The sequence below is a fragment of the Sceloporus occidentalis genome, unplaced genomic scaffold (assembly GCF_023333645.1).
Source record: "Sceloporus occidentalis isolate IW3139 unplaced genomic scaffold, rSceOcc1.0.p SCAF_220, whole genome shotgun sequence".
NCBI classification, from domain to species: Eukaryota; Metazoa; Chordata; class Lepidosauria; order Squamata; family Phrynosomatidae; genus Sceloporus; species Sceloporus occidentalis.
The window spans coordinates 777,829-794,635 of NW_028317200.1; the positions used below are offsets into that span (position 1 = coordinate 777,829).

Genomic DNA, 16,807 nt, shown 5'->3' on the forward strand with positions numbered 1-16,807 from the left:
GCAAATAAGCCTGTGCATACGCTTTCAAACATGTTCCCAATTGTTCTTTATCGTAATACACAAACCAAACAACAAAAAACTGCCCTTAAATGTTTAACATTGAGGTCTCTGTTCCTCACATGTGCAGTTGTATTATTCATTTCCTCAAATAGCAACAGTGAAACATCTGGAAAAAGCACTCACCACGTGCTTAAGGGGCCGCTTTTCAGCATGGAAAAGACTAATGCGCCCTTTGTAGGTTCAGTGATCATAGCTTTTTTGCTATTTGTTTCAAAGCTTTCCGACACGAGTTGGGAAGCTCTATGCGTGTGGAAAGATCAGGTTGCAGACTTCGTTTTTGGCAAAATGTCTAGTCTGCTGCGTTTGGGTTGACTTTTGCCGCTCCAATGCCGCGCTGCGCTCCTTCTTTGTGGCGGTGCTGGGGAGTCCGGTCGTCCGTGCGCTGCCGCTAGTGAGCCTTTCGCTCGTTCGTCGCGAGGCATACAGACAGGTGAACTGTCCGAGATTTTGTGCGGTTTTAAAACGGAAACAATTTTGCTAGGTACTTTTTATAATCTTAGGTGCAAAATGTTGGCACTGGCGATGCTGCTTAAGACAAAAAGAAATTGAAGGCAATCAGGCTTTTTTGGTGTTTGGGAAAAGGATGGGCTAAACACGCCACAATGGGGAAGGATTCTAAGCCTTACCTAACCCTAAACTGTCAACCGTAAACCATTAACAGTACTCCGACGCTAACTGTAACTGTGCCTCTTCAAAGCCATGAGCTTAACCCGCCCCTAACCCAAGCTCTATCACCAAACCTTTCCATGCTTAAGCGTTTCTAACCGCTAACTTTGGAAAGGTGGTTTAATTAGAAAGATTTGATTTGTGGAAAAGATATATTTGCTTTCAAAGGAAACAGCATCAGGCAACTTGGTATTTGTGAAGCCGATGGGTTCAGCACGCCACCATTGGGGAAAAAGAGTAGTAATCAGATTCCATCCCGAAGCCTTACCCCTAACCTTGTAACACAGCCCAAAGCATGTGTGCCAGGAACTTCTGGTGGCTGCAGCGGAAGGGGAAGTTGCGGGCCCCCGTAGGCAAAGCGGTGGGGGAGGTACAATCTTCAGCTTTTCTTTTCTTAAAGCAAACAAAATTGTTTCAGAGAAGCAAGCTCGCGCCCCGGTCACTAAGACTGCTGGAAGGTTTGTTTGAGCTGCCGCCTCATTTGAATACCCATGATGCACTGGGAAACGCCCCACCTTATTGTTAGTTTAATAAGACTTTAAAGCAGCCCAATATTAAATAGTTCCAATCCCTTTGCAATCGTGTTTTGCATGTGTTAAAGGTTCCAATGATCAGGCAAGAGCTGGGTGGGATTAATTAAACACACCTTAACCTCGAGGAGCACTGCCTGTGGCCGGGCCGTTGCCCTGCGGCATGTTTGGGTATACTCTGGTTTCTCATCAGACCGAATAAATCTTTCGCCTTTTACTAAAGATTTCCGTGGGGAGGAACGACCATGAGTCGTAACCAATTTTTTGATGCCTGGCGTTTGCTGGGCTTCTTTGCTGTTGTTAACGATAGATCAAAAAGATTGCTTGCTCTAGTCGCAAGCTTTGCCCTGGCTGAGGACTGTGTCGCACCCAGAAGCGCAAAATATCCTGCCTGTGTCATGCTATGTACTGTTTGGGGTTGTAGAAATGCTTTAAGGAGGCAGGGTTAGACCACGCCCTCCAGACTCTATGCAAATAAGCCTGTGCATACGCTTTCAAACATGTTCCCAATTGTTCTTTATCGTAATACACAAACCAAACAACAAAAAACTGCCCTTAAATGTTTAACATTGAGATCTCTGTTCCTCACATGTGCAGTTGTATTATTCATTTCCTCAAATAGCAACAGTGAAACATCTGGAAAAAGCACTCACCACGTGCTTAAGGGGCCGCTTTTCAGCATGGAAAAGACTAATGCGCCCTTTGTAGGTTCAGTGATCATAGCTTTTTTGCTATTTGTTTAAAAGCTTTCCGACACGAGTCGGGAAGCTCTATGCGTGTGGAAAGATCAGGTTGCAGACTTCGTTTTTGGCAAAATGTCTAGTCTGCTGCGTTTGGGTTGACTTTTGCCGCTCCAATGCCGCGCTGCGCTCCTTCTTTGTGGCGGTGCTGGGGAGTCCGGTCGTCCGTGCGCTGCCGCTAGTGAGCCTTTCGCTCGTTCGTCGCGAGGCATACAGACAGGTGAACTGTCCGAGATTTTGTGCGGTTTTAAAACGGAAACAATTTTGCTAGGTACTTTTTATAATCTTAGGTGCAAAATGTTGGCACTGGCGATGCTGCTTAAGACAAAAAGAAATTGAAGGCAATCAGGCTTTTTTGGTGTTTGGGAAAAGGATGGGCTAAACACGCCACAATGGGGAAGGATTCTAAGCCTTACCTAACCCTAAACTGTCAACCGTAAACCATTAACAGTACTCCGACGCTAACTGTAACTGTGCCTCTTCAAAGCCATGAGCTTAACCCGCCCCTAACCCAAGCTCTATCACCAAACCTTTCCATGCTTAAGCGTTTCTAACCGCTAACTTTGGAAAGGTGGTTTAATTAGAAAGATTTGATTTGTGGAAAAGATATATTTGCTTTCAAAGGAAACAGCATCAGGCAACTTGGTATTTGTGAAGCCGATGGGTTCAGCACGCCACCATTGGGGAAAAAGAGTAGTAATCAGATTCCATCCCGAAGCCTTACCCCTAACCTTGTAACACAGCCCAAAGCATGTGTGCCAGGAACTTCTGGTGGCTGCAGCGGAAGGGGAAGTTGCGGGCCCCCGTAGGCAAAGCGGTGGGGGAGGAACAATCTTCAGCTTTTCTTTTCTTAAAGCAAACAAAATTGTTTCAGAGAAGCAAGCTCGCGCCCCGGTCATTAAGACTGCTGGAAGGTTTGTTTGAGCTGCCGCCTCATTTGAATACCCATGATGCACTGGGAAACGCCCCACCTTATTGTTAGTTTAATAAGACTTTAAAGCAGCCCAATATTAAATGGTTCCAATCCCTTTGCAATCGTGTTTTGCATGTGTTAAAGGTTCCAATGATCAGGCAAGAGCTGGGTGGGATTAATTAAACACACCTTAACATCGAGGAGCACTGCCTGTGTCCGGGCCGTTGCCCTGCGGCATGTTTGGGCATACTCTGGTTTCTCTTCAGACCGAATAAATCTTTCGCCTTTTACTAAAGATTTCCGTGGGGAGGAACGACCATGAGTCGTAACCAATTTCTTGATGCCTGGCGTTTGCTGGGCTTCTTTGCTGTTGTTAACGATAGATCAAAAAGATTGCTTGCTCTAGTCGCAAGCTTTGCCCTGGCTGAGGACTGTGTCGCACCCAGAAGCGCAAAATATCCTGCCTGTGTCATGCTATGTACTGTTTGGGGTTGTAGAAATGCTTTAAGGAGGCAGGGTTAGACCACGCCCTCCAGACTCTATGCAAATAAGCCTGTGCATACGCTTTCAAACATGTTCCCAATTGTTCTTTATCATAATACACAAACCAAACAACAAAAAACTGCCCTTAAATGTTTAACATTGAGGTCTCTGTTCCTCACATGTGCAGTTGTATTATTCATTTCCTCAAATAGCAACAGTGAAACATCTGGAAAAAGCACTCACCACGTGCTTAAGGGGCCGCTTTTCAGCATGGAAAAGACTAATGCGCCCTTTGTAGGTTCAGTGATCATAGCTTTTTTGCTATTTGTTTAAAAGCTTTCCGACACGAGTTGGGAAGCTCTATGCGTGTGGGAAGATCAGGTTGCAGACTTCGTTTTTGGCAAAATGTCTAGTCTGCTGCGTTTGGGTTGACTTTTGCCGCTCCAATGCCGCGCTGCGCTCCTTCTTTGTGGCGGTGCTGGGGAGTCCGGTCGTCCGTGCGCTGCCGCTAGTGAGCCTTTCGCTCGTTCGTCGCGAGGCATACAGACAGGTGAACTGTCCGAGATTTTGTGCGGTTTTAAAACGGAAACAATTTTGCTAGGTACTTTTTATAATCTTAGGTGCAAAATGTTGGCACTGGCGATGCTGCTTAAGACAAAAAGAAATTGAAGGCAATCAGGCTTTTTTGGTGTTTGGGAAAAGGATGGGCTAAACACGCCACAATGGGGAAGGATTCTAAGCCTTACCTAACCCTAAACTGTCAACCGTAAACCATTAACAGTACTCCGACGCTAACTGTAACTGTGCCTCTTCAAAGCCATGAGCTTAACCCGCCCCTAACCCAAGCTCTATCACCAAACCTTTCCATGCTTAAGCGTTTCTAAGCGCTAACTTTGGAAAGGTGGTTTAATTAGAAAGATTTGATTTGTGGAAAAGATATATTTGCTTTCAAAGGAAACAGCATCAGGCAACTTGGTATTTGTGAAGCCGATGGGTTCAGCACGCCACCATTGGGGAAAAAGAGTAGTAATCAGATTCCATCCCGAAGCCTTACCCCTAACCTTGTAACACAGCCCAAAGCATGTGTGCCAGGAACTTCTGGTGGCTGCAGCGGAAGGGGAAGTTGCGGGCCCCCGTAGGCAAAGCGGTGGGGGAGGAACAATCTTCAGCTTTTCTTTTCTTAAAGCAAACAAAATTGTTTCAGAGAAGCAAGCTCGCGCCCCGGTCACTAAGACTGCTGGAAGGTTTGTTTGAGCTGCCGCCTCATTTGAATACCCATGATGCACTGGGAAACGCCCCACCTTATTGTTAGTTTAATAAGACTTTAAAGCAGCCCAATATTAAATGGTTCCAATCCCTTTGCAATCGTGTTTTGCATGTGTTAAAGGTTCCAATGATCAGGCAAGAGCTGGGTGGGATTAATTAAACACACCTTAACATCGAGGAGCACTGCCTGTGTCCGGGCCGTTGCCCTGCGGCATGTTTGGGTATACTCTGGTTTCTCTTCAGACCGAATAAATCTTTCGCCTTTTACTAAAGATTTCCGTGGGGAGGAACGACCATGAGTCGTAACCAATTTTTTGATGCCTGGCGTTTGCTGGGCTTCTTTGCTGTTGTTAACGATAGATCAAAAAGATTGCTTGCTCTAGTCGCAAGCTTTGCCCTGGTTGAGGACTGTGTCGCACTCAGAAGCGCAAAATATCCTGCCTGTGTCATGCTATGTACTGTTTGGGGTTGTAGAAATGCTTTAAGGAGGCAGGGTTAGACCACGCCCTCCAGACTCTATGCAAATAAGCCTGTGCATACGCTTTCAAACATGTTCCCAATTGTTCTTTATCATAATACACAAACCAAACAACAAAAAACTGCCCTTAAATGTTTAACATTGAGATCTCTGTTCCTCACATGTGCAGTTGTATTATTCATTTCCTCAAATAGCAACAGTGAAACATCTGGAAAAAGCACTCACCACGTGCTTAAGGGGCCGCTTTTCAGCATGGAAAAGACTAATGCGCCCTTTGTAGGTTCAGTGATCATAGCTTTTTTGCTATTTGTTTAAAAGCTTTCCGACACGAGTTGGGAAGCTCTATGCGTGTGGAAAGATCAGGTTGTAGACTTCGTTTTTGGCAAAATGTCTAGTCTGCTGCGTTTGGGTTGACTTTTGCCGCTCCAATGCCGCGCTGCGCTCCTTCTTTGTGGCGGTGCTGGGGAGTCCGGTCGTCCGTGCGCTGCCGCTAGTGAGCCTTTCGCACGTTCGTCGCGAGGCATACAGACAGGTGAACTGTCCGAGATTTTGTGCGGTTTTAAAACGGAAACAATTTTGCTAGGTACTTTTTATAATCTTAGGTGCAAAATGTTGGCACTGGCGATGCTGCTTAAGACAAAAAGAAATTGAAGGCAATCAGGCTTTTTTGGTGTTTGGGAAAAGGATGGGCTAAACACGCCACAATGGGGAAGGATTCTAAGCCTTACCTAACCCTAAACTGTCAACCGTAAACCATTAACAGTACTCCGACGCTAACTGTAACTGTGCCTCTTCAAAGCCATGAGCTTAACCCGCCCCTAACCCAAGCTCTATCACCAAACCTTTCCATGCTTAAGCGTTTCTAAGCGCTAACTTTGGAAAGGTGGTTTAATTAGAAAGATTTGATTTGTGGAAAAGATATATTTGCTTTCAAAGGAAACAGCATCAGGCAACTTGGTATTTGTGAAGCCGATGGGTTCAGCACGCCACCATTGGGGAAAAAGAGTAGTAATCAGATTCCATCCCGAAGCCTTACCCCTAACCTTGTAACACAGCCCAAAGCATGTGTGCCAGGAACTTCTGGTGGCTGCAGCGGAAGGGGAAGTTGCGGGCCCCCGTAGGCAAAGCGGTGGGGGAGGAACAATCTTCAGCTTTTCTTTTCTTAAAGCAAACAAAATTGTTTCAGAGAAGCAAGCTCGCGCCCCGGTCACTAAGACTGCTGGAAGGTTTGTTTGAGCTGCCGCCTCATTTGAATACCCATGATGCACTGGGAAACGCCCCACCTTATTGTTAGTTTAATAAGACTTTAAAGCAGCCCAATATTAAATGGTTCCAATCCCTTTGCAATCGTGTTTTGCATGTGTTAAAGGTTCCAATGATCAGGCAAGAGCTGGGTGGGATTAATTAAACACACCTTAACCTCGAGGAGCACTGCCTGTGTCCGGGCCGTTGCCCTGCGGCATGTTTGGGTATACTCTGGTTTCTCTTCAGACCGAATAAATCTTTCGCCTTTTACTAAAGATTTCCGTGGGGAGGAACGACCATGAGTCGTAACCAATTTTTTGATGCCTGGGGTTTGCTGGGCTTCTTTGCTGTTGTTAACGATAGATCAAAAAGATTGCTTGCTCTAGTCGCAAGCTTTGCCCTGGCTGAGGACTGTGTCGCACCCAGAAGCGCAAAATATCCTGCCTGTGTCATGCTATGTACTGTTTGGGGTTGTAGAAATGCTTTAAGGAGGCAGGGTTAGACCACGCCCTCCAGACTCTATGCAAATAAGCCTGTGCATACGCTTTCAAACATGTTCCCAATTGTTCTTTATCGTAATACACAAACCAAACAACAAAAAACTGCCCTTAAATGTTTAACATTGAGATCTCTGTTCCTCACATGTGCAGTTGTATTATTCATTTCCTCAAATAGCAACAGTGAAACATCTGGAAAAAGCACTCACCACGTGCTTAAGGGGCCGCTTTTCAGCATGGAAAAGACTAATGCGCCCTTTGTAGGTTCAGTGATCATAGCTTTTTTGCTGTTTGTTTCAAAGCTTTCCGACACGAGTTGGGAAGCTCTATGCGTGTGGAAAGATCAGGTTGCAGACTTCGTTTTTGGCAAAATGTCTAGTCTGCTGCGTTTGGGTTGACTTTTGCCGCTCCAATGCCGCGCTGCGCTCCTTCTTTGTGGCGGTGCTGGGGAGTCCGGTCGTCCGTGCGCTGCCGCTAGTGAGCCTTTCGCTCGTTCGTCGCGAGGCATACAGACAGGTGAACTGTCCGAGATTTTGTGCGGTTTTAAAACGGAAACAATTTTGCTAGGTACTTTTTATAATCTTAGGTGCAAAATGTTGGCACTGGCGATGCTGCTTAAGACAAAAAGAAATTGAAGGCAATCAGGCTTTTTTGGTGTTTGGGAAAAGGATGGGCTAAACACGCCACAATGGGGAAGGATTCTAAGCCTTACCTAACCCTAAACTGTCAACCGTAAACCATTAACAGTACTCCGACGCTAACTGTAACTGTGCCTCTTCAAAGCCATGAGCTTAACCCGCCCCTAACCCAAGCTCTATCACCAAACCTTTCCATGCTTAAGCGTTTCTAACCGCTAACTTTGGAAAGGTGGTTTAATTAGAAAGATTTGATTTGTGGAAAAGATATATTTGCTTTCAAAGGAAACAGCATCAGGCAACTTGGTATTTGTGAAGCCGATGGGTTCAGCACGCCACCATTGGGGAAAAAGAGTAGTAATCAGATTCCATCCCGAAGCCTTACCCCTAACCTTGTAACACAGCCCAAAGCATGTGTGCCAGGAACTTCTGGTGGCTGCAGCGGAAGGGGAAGTTGCGGGCCCCCATAGGCAAAGCGGTGGGGGAGGAACAATCTTCAGCTTTTCTTTTCTTAAAGCAAACAAAATTGTTTCAGAGAAGCAAGCTCGCGCCCCGGTCACTAAGACTGCTGGAAGGTTTGTTTGAGCTGCCGCCTCATTTGAATACCCATGATGCACTGGGAAACGCCCCACCTTATTGTTAGTTTAATAAGACTTTAAAGCAGCCCAATATTAAATGGTTCCAATCCCTTTGCAATCGTGTTTTGCATGTGTTAAAGGTTCCAATGATCAGGCAAGAGCTGGGTGGGATTAATTAAACACACCTTAACCTCGAGGAGCACTGCCTGTGTCCGGGCCGTTGCCCTGCGGCATGTTTGGGTATACTCTGGTTTCTCTTCAGACCGAATAAATCTTTCGCCTTTTACTAAAGATTTCCGTGGGGAGGAACGACCATGAGTCGTAACCAATTTTTTGATGCCTGGCGTTTGCTGGGCTTCTTTGCTGTTGTTAACGATGGATCAAAAAGATTGCTTGCTCTAGTCGCAAGCTTTCCCCTGGCTGAGGACTGTGTCGCACCCAGAAGCGCAAAATATCCTGCCTGTGTCATGCTATGTACTGTTTGGGGTTGTAGAAATGCTTTAAGGAGGCAGGGTTAGACCACGCCCTCCAGACTCTATGCAAATAAGCCTGTGCATACGCTTTCAAACATGTTCCCAATTGTTCTTTATCGTAATACACAAACCAAACAACAAAAAACTGCCCTTAAATGTTTAACATTGAGATCTCTGTTCCTCACATGTGCAGTTGTATTATTCATTTCCTCAAATAGCAACAGTGAAACATCTGGAAAAAGCACTCACCACGTGCTTAAGGGGCCGCTTTTCAGCATGGAAAAGACTAATGCGCCCTTTGTAGGTTCAGTGATCATAGCTTTTTTGCTGTTTGTTTAAAAGCTTTCCGACACGAGTCGGGAAGCTCTATGCGTGTGGAAAGATCAGGTTGCAGACTTCGTTTTTGGCAAAATGTCTAGTGTGCTGCGTTTGGGTTGAGTTTTGCCGCTCCAATGCCGCGCTGCGCTCCTTCTTTGTGGCGGTGCTGGGGAGTCCGGTCGTCCGTGCGCTGCCGCTAGTGAGCCTTTCGCTCGTTCGTCGCGAGGCATACAGACAGGTGAACTGTCCGAGATTTTGTGCGGTTTTAAAACGGAAACAATTTTGCTAGGTACTTTTTATAATCTTAGGTGCAAAATGTTGGCACTGGCGATGCTGCTTAAGACAAAAAGAAATTGAAGGCAATCAGGCTTTTTTGGTCTAAACACGCCACAATGGGGAAGGATTCTAAGCCTTACCTAACCCTAAACTGTCAACCGTAAACCATTAACAGTACTCCGACGCTAACTGTAACTGTGCCTCTTCAAAGCCATGAGCTTAACCCGCCCCTAACCCAAGCTCTATCACCAAACCTTTCCATGCTTAAGCGTTTCTAAGCGCTAACTTTGGAAAGGTGGTTTAATTAGAAAGATTTGATTTGTGGAAAAGATATATTTGCTTTCAAAGGAAACAGCATCAGGCAACTTGGTATTTGTGAAGCCGATGGGTTCAGCACGCCACCATTGGGGAAAAAGAGTAGTAATCAGATTCCATCCCGAAGCCTTACCCCTAACCTTGTAACACAGCCCAAAGCATGTGTGCCAGGAACTTCTGGTGGCTGCAGCGGAAGGGGAAGTTGCGGGCCCCCGTAGGCAAAGCGGTGGGGGAGGAACAATCTTCAGCTTTTCTTTTCTTAAAGCAAACAAAATTGTTTCAGAGAAGCAAGCTCGCGCCCCGGTCACTAAGACTGCTGGAAGGTTTGTTTGAGCTGCCGCCTCATTTGAATACCCATGATGCACTGGGAAACGCCCCACCTTATTGTTAGTTTAATAAGACTTTAAAGCAGCCCAATATTAAATGGTTCCAATCCCTTTGCAATCGTGTTTTGCATGTGTTAAAGGTTCCAATGATCAGGCAAGAGCTGGGTGGGATTAATTAAACACACCTTAACCTCGAGGAGCACTGCCTGTGTCCGGGCCGTTGCCCTGCGGCATGTTTGGGTATACTCTGGTTTCTCTTCAGACCGAATAAATCTTTCGCCTTTTACTAAAGATTTCCGTGGGGAGGAACGACCATGAGTCGTAACCAATTTCTTGATGCCTGGCGTTTGCTGGGCTTCTTTGCTGTTGTTAACGATGGATCAAAAAGATTGCTTGATCTAGTCGCAAGCTTTGCCCTGGCTGAGGACTGTGTCGCACCCAGAAGCGCAAAATATCCTGCCTGTGTCATGCTATGTACTGTTTGGGGTTGTAGAAATGCTTTAAGGAGGCAGGGTTAGACCACGCCCTCCAGACTCTATGCAAATAAGCCTGTGCATACGCTTTCAAACATGTTCCCAATTGTTCTTTATCATAATACACAAACCAAACAACAAAAAACTGCCCTTAAATGTTTAACATTGAGATCTCTGTTCCTCACATGTGCAGTTGTATTATTCATTTCCTCAAATAGCAACAGTGAAACATCTGGAAAAAGCACTCACCACGTGCTTAAGGGGCCGCTTTTCAGCATGGAAAAGACTAATGCGCCCTTTGTAGGTTCAGTGATCATAGCTTTTTTGCTATTTGTTTAAAAGCTTTCCGACACGAGTTGGGAAGCTCTATGCGTGTGGAAAGATCAGGTTGCAGACTTCGTTTTTGGCAAAATGTCTAGTGTGCTGCGTTTGGGTTGACTTTTGCCGCTCCAATGCCGCGCTGCGCTCCTTCTTTGTGGCGGTGCTGGGGAGTCCGGTCGTCCGTGCGCTGCCGCTAGTGAGCCTTTCGCACGTTCGTCGCGAGGCATACAGACAGGTGAACTGTCCGAGATTTTGTGCGGTTTTAAAACGGAAACAATTTTGCTAGGTACTTTTTATAATCTTAGGTGCAAAATGTTGGCACTGGCGATGCTGCTTAAGACAAAAAGAAATTGAAGGCAATCAGGCTTTTTTGGTGTTTGGGAAAAGGATGGGCTAAACACGCCACAATGGGGAAGGATTCTAAGCCTTACCTAACCCTAAACTGTCAACCGTAAACCATTAACAGTACTCCGACGCTAACTGTAACTGTGCCTCTTCAAAGCCATGAGCTTAACCCGCCCCTAACCCAAGCTCTATCACCAAACCTTTCCATGCTTAAGCGTTTCTAAGCGCTAACTTTGGAAAGGTGGTTTAATTAGAAAGATTTGATTTGTGGAAAAGATATATTTGCTTTCAAAGGAAACAGCATCAGGCAACTTGGTATTTGTGAAGCCGATGGGTTCAGCACGCCACCATTGGGGAAAAAGAGTAGTAATCAGATTCCATCCCGAAGCCTTACCCCTAACCTTGTAACACAGCCCAAAGCATGTGTGCCAGGAACTTCTGGTGGCTGCAGCGGAAGGGGAAGTTGCGGGCCCCCGTAGGCAAAGCGGTGGGGGAGGAACAATCTTCAGCTTTTCTTTTCTTAAAGCAAACAAAATTGTTTCAGAGAAGCAAGCTCGCGCGCCGGTCACTAAGACTGCTGGAAGGTTTGTTTGAGCTGCCGCCTCATTTGAATACCCATGATGCACTGGGAAACGCCCCACCTTATTGTTAGTTTAATAAGACTTTAAAGCAGCCCAATATTAAATGGTTCCAATCCCTTTGCAATCGTGTTTTGCATGTGTTAAAGGTTCCAATGATCAGGCAAGAGCTGGGTGGGATTAATTAAACACACCTTAACCTCGAGGAGCACTGCCTGTGTCCGGGCCGTTGCCCTGCGGCGTGTTTGGGTATACTCTGGTTTCTCTTCAGACCGAATAAATCTTTCGCCTTTTACTAAAGATTTCCGTGGGGAGGAATGACCATGAGTCGTAACCAATTTTTTGATGCCTGGCGTTTGCTGGGCTTCTTTGCTGTTGTTAACGATAGATCAAAAAGATTGCTTGCTCTAGTCGCAAGATTTGCCCTGGCTGAGGACTGTGTTGCACCCAGAAGCGCAAAATATCCTGCCTGTGTCATGCTATGTACTGTTTGGGGTTGTAGAAATGCTTTAAGGAGGCAGGGTTAGACCACGCCCTCCAGACTCTATGCAAATAAGCCTGTGCATACGCTTTCAAACATGTTCCCAATTGTTCTTTATCGTAATACACAAACCAAACAACAAAAAACTGCCCTTAAATGTTTAACATTGAGGTCTCTGTTCCTCACATGTGCAGTTGTATTATTCATTTCCTCAAATAGCAACAGTGAAACATCTGGAAAAAGCACTCACCACGTGCTTAAGGGGCCGCTTTTCAGCATGGAAAAGACTAATGCGCCCTTTGTAGGTTCAGTGATCATAGCTTTTTTGCTATTTGTTTAAAAGCTTTCCGACACGAGTTGGGAAGCTCTATGCGTGTGGAAAGATCAGGTTGCAGACTTCGTTTTTGGCAAAATGTCTAGTCTGCTGCGTTTGGGTTGACTTTTGCCGCTCCAATGCCGCGCTGCGCTCCTTCTTTGTGGCGGTGCTGGGGAGTCCGGTCGTCCGTGCGCTGCCGCTAGGGAGCCTTTCGCTCGTTCGTCGCGAGGCATACAGACAGGTGAACTGTCCGAGATTTTGTGCGGTTTTAAAACGGAAACAATTTTGCTAGGTACTTTTTATAATCTTAGGTGCAAAATGTTGGCACTGGCGATGCTGCTTAAGACAAAAAGAAATTGAAGGCAATCAGGCTTTTTTGGTCTAAACACGCCACAATGGGGAAGGATTCTAAGCCTTACCTAACCCTAAACTGTCAACCGTAAACCATTAACAGTACTCCGACGCTAACTGTAACTGTGCCTCTTCAAAGCCATGAGCTTAACCCGCCCCTAACCCAAGCTCTATCACCAAACCTTTCCATGCTTAAGCGTTTCTAAGCGCTAACTTTGGAAAGGTGGTTTAATTAGAAAGATTTGATTTGTGGAAAAGATATATTTGCTTTCAAAGGAAACAGCATCAGGCAACTTGGTATTTGTGAAGCCGATGGGTTCAGCACGCCACCATTGGGGAAAAAGAGTAGTAATCAGATTCCATCCCGAAGCCTTACCCCTAACCTTGTAACACAGCCCAAAGCATGTGTGCCAGGAACTTCTGGTGGCTGCAGCGGAAGGGGAAGTTGCGGGCCCCCGTAGGCAAAGCGGTGGGGGAGGAACAATCTTCAGCTTTTCTTTTCTTAAAGCAAACAAAATTGTTTCAGAGAAGCAAGCTCGTGCCCCGGTCACTAAGACTGCTGGAAGGTTTGTTTGAGCTGCCGCCTCATTTGAATACCCATGATGCACTGGGAAACGCCCCACCTTATTGTTAGTTTAATAAGACTTTAAAGCAGCCCAATATTAAATGGTTCCAATCCCTTTGCAATCGTGTTTTGCATGTGTTAAAGGTTCCAATGATCAGGCAAGAGCTGGGTGGGATTAATTAAACACACCTTAACCTCGAGGAGCACTGCCTGTGTCCGGGCCGTTGCCCTGCGGCATGTTTGGGTATACTCTGGTTTCTCTTCAGACCGAATAAATCTTTCGCCTTTTACTAAAGATTTCCGTGGGGAGGAACGACCATGAGTCGTAACCAATTTCTTGATGCCTGGCGTTTGCTGGGCTTCTTTGCTGTTGTTAACGATAGATCAAAAAGATTGCTTGCTCTAGTCGCAAGCTTTGCCCTGGCTGAGGACTGTGTCGCACCCAGAAGCGCAAAATATCCTGCCTGTGTCATGCTATGTACTGTTTGGGGTTGTAGAAATGCTTTAAGGAGGCAGGGTTAGACCACGCCCTCCAGACTCTATGCAAATAAGCCTGTGCATACGCTTTCAAACATGTTCCCAATTGTTCTTTATCGTAATACACAAACCAAACAACAAAAAACTGCCCTTAAATGTTTAACATTGAGATCTCTGTTCCTCACATGTGCAGTTGTATTATTCATTTCCTCAAATAGCAACAGTGAAACATCTGGAAAAAGCACTCACCACGTGCTTAAGGGGCCGCTTTTCAGCATGGAAAAGACTAATGCGCCCTTTGTAGGTTCAGTGATCATAGCTTTTTTGCTGTTTGTTTCAAAGCTTTCCGACACGAGTTGGGAAGCTCTATGCGTGTGGAAAGATCAGGTTGCAGACTTCGTTTTTGGCAAAATGTCTAGTCTGCTGCGTTTGGGTTGACTTTTGGCGCTCCAATGCCGCGCTGCGCTCCTTCTTTGTGGCGGTGCTGGGGAGTCCGGTCGTCCGTGCGCTGCCGCTAGTGAGCCTTTCGCTCGTTCGTCGCGAGGCATACAGACAGGTGAACTGTCCGAGATTTTGTGCGGTTTTAAAACGGAAACAATTTTGCTAGGTACTTTTTATAATCTTAGGTGCAAAATGTTGGCACTGGCGATGCTGCTTAAGACAAAAAGAAATTGAAGGCAATCAGGCTTTTTTGGTCTAAACACGCCACAATGGGGAAGGATTCTAAGCCTTACCTAACCCTAAACTGTCAACCGTAAACCATTAACAGTACTCCGACGCTAACTGTAACTGTGCCTCTTCAAAGCCATGAGCTTAACCCGCCCCTAACCCAAGCTCTATCACCAAACCTTTCCATGCTTAAGCGTTTCTAAGCGCTAACTTTGGAAAGGTGGTTTAATTAGAAAGATTTGATTTGTGGAAAAGATATATTTGCTTTCAAAGGAAACAGCATCAGGCAACTTGGTATTTGTGAAGCCGATGGGTTCAGCACGCCACCATTGGGGAAAAAGAGTAGTAATCAGATTCCATCCCGAAGCCTTACCCCTAACCTTGTAACACAGCCCAAAGCATGTGTGCCAGGAACTTCTGGTGGCTGCAGCGGAAGGGGAAGTTGCGGGCCCCCGTAGGCAAAGCGGTGGGGGAGGAACAATCTTCAGCTTTTCTTTTCTTAAAGCAAACAAAATTGTTTCAGAGAAGCAAGCTCGCGCCCCGGTCACTAAGACTGCTGGAAGGTTTGTTTGAGCTGCCGCCTCATTTGAATACCCATGATGCACTGGGAAACGCCCCACCTTATTGTTAGTTTAATAAGACTTTAAAGCAGCCCAATATTAAATGGTTCCAATCCCTTTGCAATCGTGTTTTGCATGTGTTAAAGGTTCCAATGATCAGGCAAGAGCTGGGTGGGATTAATTAAACACACCTTAACCTCGAGGAGCACTGCCTGTGTCCGGGCCGTTGCCCTGCGGCGTGTTTGGGTATACTCTGGTTTCTCTTCAGACCGAATAAATCTTTCGCCTTTTACTAAAGATTTCCGTGGGGAGGAACGACCATGAGTCGTAACCAATTTTTTGATGCCTGGCGTTTGCTGGGCTTCTTTGCTGTTGTTAACGATAGATCAAAAAGATTGCTTGCTCTAGTCGCAAGCTTTGCCCTGGCTGAGGACTGTGTCGCACCCAGAAGCGCAAAATATCCTGCCTGTGTCATGCTATGTACTGTTTGGGGTTGTAGAAATGCTTAAAGGAGGCAGGGTTAGACCACGCCCTCCAGACTCTATGCAAATAAGCCTGTGCATACGCTTTCAAACATGTTCCCAATTGTTCTTTATCGTAATACACAAACCAAACAACAAAAAACTGCCCTTAAATGTTTAACATTGAGATCTCTGTTCCTCACATGTGCAGTTGTATTATTCATTTCCTCAAATAGCAACAGTGAAACATCTGGAAAAAGCACTCACCACGTGCTTAAGGGGCCGCTTTTCAGCATGGAAAAGACTAATGCGCCCTTTGTAGGTTCAGTGATCATAGCTTTTTTGCTGTTTGTTTCAAAGCTTTCCGACACGAGTTGGGAAGCTCTATGCGTGTGGAAAGATCAGGTTGCAGACTTCGTTTTTGGCAAAATGTCTAGTCTGCTGCGTTTGGGTTGACTTTTGCCGCTCCAATGCCGCGCTGCGCTCCTTCTTTGTGGCGGTGCTGGGGAGTCCGGTCGTCCGTGCGCTGCCGCTAGTGAGCCTTTCGCTCGTTCGTCGCGAGGCATACAGACAGGTGAACTGTCCGAGATTTTGTGCGGTTTTAAAACGGAAACAATTTTGCTAGGTACTTTTTATAATCTTAGGTGCAAAATGTTGGCACTGGCGATGCTGCTTAAGACAAAAAGAAATTGAAGGCAATCAGGCTTTTTTGGTGTTTGGGAAAAGGATGGGCTAAACACGCCACAATGGGGAAGGATTCTAAGCCTTACCTAACCCTAAACTGTCAACCGTAAACCATTAACAGTACTCCGACGCTAACTGTAACTGTGCCTCTTCAAAGCCATGAGCTTAACCCGCCCCTAACCCAAGCTCTATCACCAAACCTTTCCATGCTTAAGCGTTTCTAAGCGCTAACTTTGGAAAGGTGGTTTAATTAGAAAGATTTGATTTGTGGAAAAGATATATTTGCTTTCAAAGGAAACAGCATCAGGCAACTTGGTATTTGTGAAGCCGATGGGTTCAGCACGCCACCATTGGGGAAAAAGAGTAGTAATCAGATTCCATCCCGAAGCCTTACCCCTAACCTTGTAACACAGCCCAAAGCATGTGTGCCAGGAACTTCTGGTGGCTGCAGCGGAAGGGGAAGTTGCGGGCCCCCGTAGGCAAAGCGGTGGGGGAGGAACAATCTTCAGCTTTTCTTTTCTTAAAGCAAACAAAATTGTTTCAGAGAAGCAAGCACGCGCCCCGGTCACTAAGACTGCTGGAAGGTTTGTTTGAGCTGCCGCCTCATTTGAATACCCATGATGCACTGGGAAACGCCCCACCTTATTGTTAGTTTAATAAGACTTTAAAGCAGCCCAATATTAAATGGTTCCAATCCCTTTGCAATCGTGTTTTGCATGTGTTAAAG

General features: G+C 45.9%; 9 non-coding genes across 9 annotated transcripts; all 9 read left to right on the forward strand.

Moving 5' to 3' along the window:
- Positions 1–1,429: 1,429 nt before the first annotated feature.
- LOC149277190 (U5 spliceosomal RNA) lies at positions 1,430–1,544 on the forward strand. Its single transcript, XR_016279168.1, has one exon. It is a non-coding gene; the product is annotated as a U5 spliceosomal RNA (small nuclear RNA).
- Positions 1,545–3,155: 1,611 nt separating this feature from the next.
- On the forward strand, positions 3,156–3,270 carry LOC149277191 (U5 spliceosomal RNA). The gene has a single exon (XR_016279222.1). It is a non-coding gene; the product is annotated as a U5 spliceosomal RNA (small nuclear RNA).
- Positions 3,271–4,881: 1,611 nt separating this feature from the next.
- On the forward strand, positions 4,882–4,996 carry LOC149277192 (U5 spliceosomal RNA). Its single transcript, XR_016279103.1, has one exon. It is a non-coding gene; the product is annotated as a U5 spliceosomal RNA (small nuclear RNA).
- A 1,611-nt stretch (positions 4,997–6,607) lies between these two features.
- Positions 6,608–6,722, forward strand: LOC149277193 (U5 spliceosomal RNA). Its single transcript, XR_016279172.1, has one exon. It is a non-coding gene; the product is annotated as a U5 spliceosomal RNA (small nuclear RNA).
- A 1,611-nt stretch (positions 6,723–8,333) lies between these two features.
- LOC149277194 (U5 spliceosomal RNA) lies at positions 8,334–8,448 on the forward strand. The gene has a single exon (XR_016279104.1). It is a non-coding gene; the product is annotated as a U5 spliceosomal RNA (small nuclear RNA).
- Positions 8,449–10,041: 1,593 nt separating this feature from the next.
- Positions 10,042–10,156, forward strand: LOC149277195 (U5 spliceosomal RNA). The gene has a single exon (XR_016279223.1). It is a non-coding gene; the product is annotated as a U5 spliceosomal RNA (small nuclear RNA).
- A 1,611-nt stretch (positions 10,157–11,767) lies between these two features.
- LOC149277196 (U5 spliceosomal RNA) lies at positions 11,768–11,882 on the forward strand. The gene has a single exon (XR_016279192.1). It is a non-coding gene; the product is annotated as a U5 spliceosomal RNA (small nuclear RNA).
- Positions 11,883–13,475: 1,593 nt separating this feature from the next.
- LOC149277197 (U5 spliceosomal RNA) lies at positions 13,476–13,590 on the forward strand. Its single transcript, XR_016279224.1, has one exon. It is a non-coding gene; the product is annotated as a U5 spliceosomal RNA (small nuclear RNA).
- Positions 13,591–15,183: 1,593 nt separating this feature from the next.
- On the forward strand, positions 15,184–15,298 carry LOC149277198 (U5 spliceosomal RNA). Its single transcript, XR_016279105.1, has one exon. It is a non-coding gene; the product is annotated as a U5 spliceosomal RNA (small nuclear RNA).
- Positions 15,299–16,807: the final 1,509 nt, after the last annotated feature.